Here is a 6,327-nt window from a genome sequence, read left to right on the forward strand (position 1 = left end):
GCTCCAGCCGTGCCTCTTCGCCAGACTTAGGCTGGTGACCTCTGTGTGCCTCCGTTTCCTCTTCTGATCATGTGGTCTTTCATAGTCCTTTTATCAAGAGGACGTCATACTATAAAGTCTGTAAAACATGACTCCCCCCCCCCCACGACCTCCTTTCTCCCTGTTTTATTTGCTTTTCCCCATAGAAAGGGTCCTAACAGTCTGTGTATTCCACTTTTTTCGTTGTTGTTTTTCTAAATATCTGCCTTCCCACTAGGAGGAGTGTCATTTTTCTGTTGGGTTACTTTACTACAGATACATGTGCAATACACGTTGCTTTCAAGGAGTAAATACATGAATGTTAAGTGCTGCAAAAATATTTGCTGATTTTTATGTTATCATCATGTCCTTCATAAACTGATCCATTCTTAGGCAAAGCACTTTGGACAGACCTGGGATGTAACACTCAAAAGTGACAACTAATAAAAAATAATTTCAAAATTCTCTAAATTTTTTTTTTAGAAAAAGTGACAGCTAGAACTTCCTTGGTGGTCCAGCGGCTAAGACTCTGAGCTCCCAATGCAGGGAGCCTGGGTTCGATCTCTGGTCAGGGAACTAGATCCCATAATTCGCAACTAAGACCTGGCACAGTGTGGGTTGCGGGGGAGGGGGGGGGAGTGACAGCTATTGGGCTTGAAAATTCTTTTTTGTTTATTTATTATTCTTTTATTATAATTATAATATTTATTGGGGCTTCCTCAGTGGCTCAGCTGGTAAAGAACCCATCTGCCAATGCCAGAGATGCAAGAGACAAGGGTTTGATCCCTGGGTGGGGAAGATCCCCTGCAGAAGGAAATAGTAACTCACTCCGGTATTCTTGCCTGGAAAATTCCATGGACAGGGGAGGCTGGCAGGCTACAGCCCATGGGGTCGCAGACTCAGACATGACTGAGCATGCATGTGTGAGCACACACACACACGCACACACACTCTCTCTCTCTCTCTCTCACACACACACACACACACAATGATAATTACTATTTTGGCTGCTCTGGGTCTCCACTGTGGCATGAGGGCTTCTCTAGTTGAGGTGCGCTGACTTGGTTGCCTCATGGCACGTGGGATCCTAGTTCCCTGACCAGGCATGGAACCTGCTTCCCCTGCACTGGAAGGATGATTTTTAACAACTGGACCACCGGGGAAATCCCTGTTTATTTTGAGAATAAAAATGCCGGGATCTTAAGGGAGAAGCCCAATAAGTTGTCCAAATTAAAACATAAACATTTCCATCACCAGCGACCACTGTTTTGTTTGGGTTTTTTGCTCCCTTCCAGGGCACTCACTCTCTACTTTACCCCCAGAGACACTCCATGCCTTTTTCTTTTTTTTTTTTTTTTTTTTTTTTTACTGGAAATGAGTGTTGCCTGTTCTAGAACTTCATAGAAATGAAATGAAACAGTTCTAAAAAAAAAATACTCCTTTCCTCTCGGGGCTCTGGAGGCAAATAGAAAGTAAGACTTAACCAAATACCCAAGTGACCTGCAATGCACACAGGAATAAAAGCTTTTTCCTTCCACCCTCCCTCAAGGGGACAGGCTGAGAGACATACCAATGAAAGTGTCATGAAGAATTTAGCCCCTCTCCACAAATAACCCCATGTAAAGCTTTCAGACAAGTCCTCCCATCAGCTCCTTGGCCACCCCAAGGTCCTTCTAAAGAGAAACTCTGAGATGCCCTGATGGGTGAGGGTCCCTTTCTCTCATGGACTCACCCTAAGTTTATAATGTGATTCAGTTAGGACCCTGGCAGGAAACAGGTAGCCATTCAGAGAGCTTGTGCACTGAATAGCTTCAGTAGCACCAACTCTTTGCCACCCTGTGGGCTGTAACCTGGCAGACTCCTCTGTCCATGGGATTGCCATTCTCTTCTCTGGGGGATTTTCCTGACTCAGAGACTGAATCCAGGTCTCCCACACTGCAGGCAGGTTCTTTACCGTCTGAGCCACAAGAGGAGCTATAGCTCTAGACAGAGAACACAGCCACAGGCAAAACTGCAGGGATGCAGAGAGAGGCCTGGAAAATAAATACTCCAACCTCCTCCCCCACTTCTGACCTTCAGATTTCCTGTCAGCGCTTGTAACGGGAAGAACCCAACCAATGGACTCTCATGCATGGAGTCCACACAGGGCACTCTCACAGTACCCATAGCTGGAGGAGAAAGGCTGAGAGTGACCCCTTGGGTGCACTGTGGAGAATCACCTGCACTCAGTTCAGTTCAATTCAGTCGCTCAGTCGTGTCCGACTCTTTGCGACACTATGAACTGCAGCACGCCAGGCCTCCCTGTCCATCACCAACTCCCGGACCTTACCCAAACTCGTGTCCATTGAGTCGGTGATGCCATCCAAACATCTCATCCTTTGTCGTCCTCTTCTTCTCCGGCCTTCAATCTTTCCCAGCACCTGCACTATTCTCCCAGAACTTTCTAGGCATATTTTTCCACGCAGGTCTGAGGCTGGGCACGAGGGGGCGCCAGAGCACCAAGACCCAGGGAAAGGGATGCTTTGATGGAGCTGGACCACTTCCTTCCCTAGAACTTGGACAGTAGGGAAGGGTCAAAAAGCTGGAGGACACGAAAGGAGACTTTGACCCCAGGAAAGAAGAGTTTGATCGAAAACCTAGGGGTCTGGAGTCGGGATATGATTGCTGGGCTCTGCCTATCGAATGGGAGTTTTCTGGATGGACAAGTTCAGAAGGGTGCACTAGCAGGGAAGGAACAGCATGTGCTGAAGCTCAGAGGCATGAAATGTCACAGGGAAGGGAAAGGACTGGCGATGCAAGTGGCTGGAGATAAGAGATGGGGACAGGAGATGTTGGCTTAAAAAGGAAGATCAAAAACGAGGGGAAAATAAGGGCAGCTAACATTTAATGACCACTTACTACAGTCAAAGTACCATTCTAAGCACTTCATGAGAATAACTCAGACTGGAAACTGCCTCTCTGCCTCTGCTAGTTCTCCAGTTTGCTGATTGACCCAACAGATCTTGGGACTTGTCAGTTTCCACAATTGAGTGAACCAATTCCTTATAATATATAAACCCCACTGGCTCTGTTTCTCTGGGGTTTTCTTTGACTAATATACTACTTCAAAACTGAAACTAGATGTTATCAAGCAGGGTATCCTATCACTAATTTAAGGACTTCTTTAGAATATTGTCCCATACCTGAAGTATGTTCAGCCCAGATGACAGAACTCATTGTACTTATTAGGGCTTGTTAACTAGCCAAAGACCAGAGAGCAAACATACTTATATATAAACAGCAAGTATAATTTGGAAATACTGCAGAAACAAAAGGGAATTTATAACCCTTTCTCGAATCCTCCTGAAAAAAATCCATACATGTGATAAAACTGCACACACACATACACACAAGAAGACGTATAAAACAGGTTAAATCTGAATAACGTCTGCAGATTCACCAGGGCCAGTTTCCAAGTTTGACAGTGTAGTATAGTTGCATAAGATGTTACCACTGGAGGGAGACTGGATGAAGGGTATAGAGGACCTCTCTGTACTATGTTGGCAACTTCCTGAGTCTATAGTTATTTCAGAATTGTTTAAGTAAAACCGCATACACACAGAGGTTTCTCAAAAAGTTAAACATAGAATTGACATATGGCCCAGTAATTCTACACCTAGGTATATACCCAAGAGAAATGAAAACATGTCCAAATAACATCTTGTATACTAATGTCTGGGCTTCCCAGGTGGTGGTAGTAGTAAAGAGCACGCCTGCCAACACAGGAGATGTAAGAGACATGGGTTCAATCCCTGGGTCAAGAAGATCCCCTGGAGGAGGGCATAACAACTCCAGTAGTCTTGCCTGGAGAATCCCATGGACAGAGGAGCCGTATGGGCTACAGTCCATAGGGTCATAAAAAGTCAAATGTAACTGAAGCAACTTAGCACGCATGCATGCGTGTAAATATTTATCACAGCATTATTCACAATAGCAGAAGATGGACACAATCCAAACTTTCATCATGTGTGAATGGCTAACACCAAACCATAAGTCATAGCAAAATGGTTGTGTTTTAAGCAATTAAGTTCTTTTAACTCTCCTTTGAACCCTTTTTTTAAGAAAGTATTTTATTTTTAATTATTCGGCCACACTGGACCTTAGTTGCAGCATATAGTGTCTAATTCCCCGACCAGGCATCAAACCCAGGCCCCCACCATTGGAAACATAAAGTCCTAGCTACTAGACCACCAGGGAAGTCCTGCTAAACCATTAAACTTTGAAAAGCTTTGTGCGGAAACAATGGATACTGGAAATAGGGGTCTTCAAACTCCCAGAAACGTTGCTGACCCTGCCCTCCGGTGTGTCACTCACCTTGACGTAAATAGGCTGAGGTGGCTGGTAATCTCCATCTCCTGCTCATGTGTTTCCCCACCTCCCTTCCTCTGAAAGAACTCCCCTGCCATTCCATGAGGTGTAGGTGCTGTCAGTCCCAAGTATCATACATCAACCCCTTCCTAAGCAAAGAGATGAGCAAATGACCCAGGCCTGGCCAATCACATGACCCTAGCCCCTAGGCCAGGGATCCCCAACCTCTGGGATCTAATGCCTGATGATCTGAGGTGGAGCTGATGTAATAATAAAATGCACAGTAAACGTAATGCACCTGAATCATCTCCAAACCACCCCCCTACCCTGGTCCGTGGAAAAATTGTCTTCCACAAAGTCAGTCCCCTAGTGCCAAAAAGGTTAGGGACTGCTGCCCTAGGCCATAGAGACTGGGCACAGGATCCAAGCTGAGCCAATCTGATTCCCCTGGAGACAGGAACACTATGAGGGAAAGACTTCCTCTGCCTTTGTTATCATGTGGCCTGGCAGAATGCCTGCAGTCACGGTGTCTGTGTTCTCAAGTGTAAAAATAATCAGCCAACATTTCTAGAAGGCTTTTTATGTGTCAGGCCCTGTCCTAAGCTTGCCGCAGGTATTTAAGTCATTTTCACAGCACCCCTAGGGGGCAGGTGCTATTATTAACTTCTATTTTATACACCAGGAGACTGAGGCCTTGAGAGGTTGAGAACTCCGCTCCAGGGGAGAAGCCAGATCCCAAAAGAGTTCATGAAAGTGAAGTCTCTCAGTCATGTCTGCCTCTTTGCAACCCCGTGGACTGTAGCCCACCAGTCTCCTCCATCCATGGGATTCTCCAGGCAAGAATACTGGAGTGGGTTGCCATTGCCTTCTCCAGGTGATCTTCCCAACCCAGGGATTGAACCCAGGTCTCACTGCATTGCAGGCAGACGCTTTAACCTCTAAGCCTCCAGGGAAGCTCATACTCTCTGATTTAAGTTCATACGCTCTGATTTAAAGCAAAAGTGGGCAAACTATCAGTACCACTGTGGACCAAATTGTATCTACTGCCCATCTTTGTATGGCCCATGAGCTAAGATGGTTTCACACTTCTAAACACAATGAGACTAAAACAATGGTATCTCATGACACAGCAAAAATGTTGCGGAACTCAAGTTTCAGTATCCATAAATAGCTTTATTTGAACACTGCCAAGCTCATTCATTCACGTGTTGTCTGTGGTCACTTTCACACGGCCAAGGTCAGAGTTACTTGGGACAGAGACTGGGTGGCTTCTTAAGTCTAAAATATTTACTAACTGGCCCTTTCTGGAAAGTTTGCTGACCTCTGATTTAAAGTTCAAAAATGGGTAAAAGTGTTCTATGGTGTGAGGAGTAGGGTAGTGATTATTGAGGGGAGAGGGGAGCAAGGTCTAGGAAGGGACTCAAGGGGGCTTTCTGGAGGCTGGGGATGTTCTATGTCATCACCTGGGAGATGGCTGCATGGATGGGATCCGTTTGTTTTTGTACATTTATGATGAGGGTACTTTTCTGAATGTAACGTATCAACACATCAGTAAAAGGTTAAAGTTCAAAATTTGCTCAAGATTACAGATTAAAAAAATTGAGAAATCCCGGATGGGAGAAACCCAATTACCACAGTCCAGCTAGACCCCTCCTGGACTACTCAGTTTCACGACCTGGCAATTGCCTCTTATTGTTTCTGCTGGATGAAATTAGGTTTCTGTCTTTTGTAATGCAGAACGCTCATACCTCATCCACCAGATCTCTATAGTGTCATCACTCCACTTCTCTGAAAACTTTCCTTGCCCTATTTCAACCCTATGGTTCAAATGAGGCTTCCATGTTTTTAATGATTCCATCTTCCTGGTCACAATCATTGGTCCAGGACTGGTCGGCAAATAAGTGGAACTAGCCAATCACAGTACACCAACCAACAGTCCAAGTTGATTGATTTGCAGATGGG

Source organism: Ovis aries, chromosome 14 (genome assembly GCF_016772045.2).
Source record: "Ovis aries strain OAR_USU_Benz2616 breed Rambouillet chromosome 14, ARS-UI_Ramb_v3.0, whole genome shotgun sequence".
NCBI classification, from domain to species: Eukaryota; Metazoa; Chordata; class Mammalia; order Artiodactyla; family Bovidae; genus Ovis; species Ovis aries.